Genomic DNA, 2793 nt, shown 5'->3' with positions numbered 1-2793 from the left:
CCACTACCCTTGGCCAGGGCAGAAATCCAAGTGGCCCTCAGCACTGCCCTTCCTTCTCCCCACTCCCTTCCTCCTCCTCCTTGCCCTGCCCTGCCCTCTGCCTCTGCCACCCCTCTCAGCAGACCATAACGGGCTCCCTGGTACAGACCTCCCTCATGGGCTTCACGTTCACCCTCACCCTGACTCAGACCTCTACTCAAGGCCAGTGCACGAAGTCCACAGCCTTTCCTTGCCCACAGGCCTCCACGCCTACCACCTGCTGCCCTCATTACAGCCTGGAGGCCCCTCTGATTACGAAAGCCCCCCAGGTCCCCTCCTGCATCCCAGGCCAGGAGCCTGCTCCCCCAACCCCCTCAGCCGGTGAATTCCTCCTGTCCTTTTGGCCAAGCTGAGATGATACCTCCCAAAAGCAGGACCCCCTGTGGGGCCATCATATTCCATACGTCCTTTCAGTTGGTTTCCTTGATTCATCTATGGCTCATGGAACATAGAAACACTCTACAGTGTTTGGTGAGTGACTAAAGGAGTGGCTATATTAATGGCTGAGTGAAGCGCATCTTAACTGCTGTCCCTAGGAACTAGCGGGGAAGGGGGCTTGGGGAAACTGGTGAACAGCTCAAGGCAGCCCTGGCCATGCCACAGGAAGCGTGGCTGGCACACAGCGGGCAGAAAAGGCACAGAACAGTGTAACAAGAGCTGCTGCCCTTGGAGAAGAAAGTGAAAAATTTTGTGTATACACATAGTTCCTCTCAGAGGAGCAATGAGGAATCAATAGCAGTGGCTCCGTCTTGACCAGAGGGAAACATCCCACTCTGAAGCACACAGAGTCATCTAAAAATGAGCCACGCTGGTGGGGCAGATGCCTGTAATCCCAGCATTGAGGAGGCTGAGATGGGAGAGTTGAGAGTTCAAGGTCAGCCTGGGCTCTGGGAGCAAAACCTTGTCTCAAAAAAACAAATAGACAAAATCACCAAAAACAAGGTTCATCCAGCTTAGGCAACTTAGTGAGACTGTCTCAAAATAAAATAAAAAGAGCCGGGGATGTAGCTCAGGGGTCAGAGATCAACCTAGCATGCATCCAACCTGGGTCTAATTCCTTGCATCACAAAACTAACACAAAAACACACTGAACCTCCTTTCTCAGGAAAGGAAGAGGACCCTCCCTAGCAGAAGAGCAAGTATAGACCAACTGCTAGAGCTGTGTTCTCCCCCTCTAAGTGAAGGGATTGACTAGGGTCACCCAGCAGGCTCCAGAGTGGGACAGTGGGACCTGTGGAACAGCCAGGGCAGAGAGAAGAGATGTGGGACAAGCGCTGGCCTCTGCTGGCAGTGAGACCCTAGGGCCCTGGGTCTCAGTCCTTCGACCCTGTGTGGCCTTGGCACTGCCTACTGGGCCTCTCTCTGAGAGTCCAGGGCAGCAGAGTTCATGTCCCAGCCTGGCAGAGGCCTCTTGCTGGATTTGAGTAGTAAACTGTGTGCAGGGAGTGTGGGAGATGAGGATGATGCCCGAGACAGGACATGGTACCTGTACTCCTCACGGGCCCCAAGTTCCCGGCAGAGACAGTAGCCTCCAGGGAGTGAGAGGGCCGTGATTCCTAAGGGCAGTTTCCAGGGTCCCTCAGACCCCTGAAGCCCCGGCTCCCCTTCTGGGTCTGACAAGGACTGCCCTGCCGGCCTCCAGGCTCCCATTGGCTGCCCCTTGTCTGCTGACCTCAACCACCCCAGGAGCCTTTGGTCACTCCCCAGCAGGAGACTCCACTCTGAGTCTGCCCGTACCTTCCAGCCACTCACCTCCCCCCCTCCCCCTGCCCACCTGAGCAGGCCACTCACACCCTCAGTGGGCCCCTCACGAGGCTCCTCCCTATCTCCTTCTTGCCACACACTCATTTCCTTCACCCTAAGCTGCTATGGGTGGGGTGACCTCAGCACACAGCTCTGGGCCTGGCTAACCCTGGACAGCCCTTGTCCCTGTCTGTAAAATAGGGCTACTGTGCTACAGTGGTTCTCAGAGTATGGAAAGACCCTGGAGGGTCCCAAAACCTTTCTCAAGAAGTATGCAAGGTCTTCCTTACGTCTGTGAGAACTTTCAGGTGTGGTGGTGCACACCTGCAATCCGAGCTGCCCCAGAGACTGAGGCAGGAGGGCTGTAAGTACAAGGCCAGCCTGAGCAACCATGAGAACTTGTTTTAAACCCCAATTTTAAAGAGGACTGTGGATATAGCTCAATGGTAGTATTTGTGTAGTATGTATAACGATTCCAGTTCAATCCCCAGTAAAGCGCGCACACACACACACACACACACACACACACACGTGAGACCAGATTGTCTCCATGTGGTCCAACCGAACAGCACATCAGATTGAATGCAAGCAGACATGAACCCCACTGAGCCAGAATTAAACAGACACTTGTTTTTTTTTTTTTTTAACAGACACTTGTGAGCAATACAGTGGTATTGCTATATTTTTTATGTTGACAAATAATAGTGTTTTTCTCCCATTAAAATATGCTATACTATAAAGGATTCATTATGCCTTCCTTTTTCATTACTGGAGATTGAACCCAGACTTTCACACTGAGCTACATTCCTAGCCCTTTTCACTTTCCAATTTTGAGACAGGGCCTTACTAAATTACTAAGTTGCCCAGGCTGGATTTGAACTTGTGATCCCCCTGCTTCAGCTGCCTAGAGGGCTAGGAACACAGGCTTGTGCCACCATGCCTGTCTCCCATTATGGCTATTTTTAAATGAATTAATCAATAGTTCTTAAATTTGTTTTAATAAGTAATACA

At 52.0% G+C, this 2793-nt stretch overlaps 1 protein-coding gene across 2 annotated transcripts in view; it reads right to left on the bottom strand.

The window, feature by feature from the left end:
- The window catches only part of Myo7a (myosin VIIA), a 68424-nt gene that overhangs the window by 48179 nt on the left and 17452 nt on the right, over positions 1 to 2793 (bottom strand). The window lies entirely within an intron of this gene.

Source organism: Octodon degus, unplaced genomic scaffold (assembly GCF_000260255.1).
Source record: "Octodon degus isolate 3935 unplaced genomic scaffold, OctDeg1.0 scaffold00049, whole genome shotgun sequence".
Lineage (NCBI taxonomy): Eukaryota > Metazoa > Chordata > Mammalia > Rodentia > Octodontidae > Octodon > Octodon degus.
Note: the sequence above shows the minus strand (reverse complement) of the source record. Positions and strands in the feature narration are given on the sequence as shown.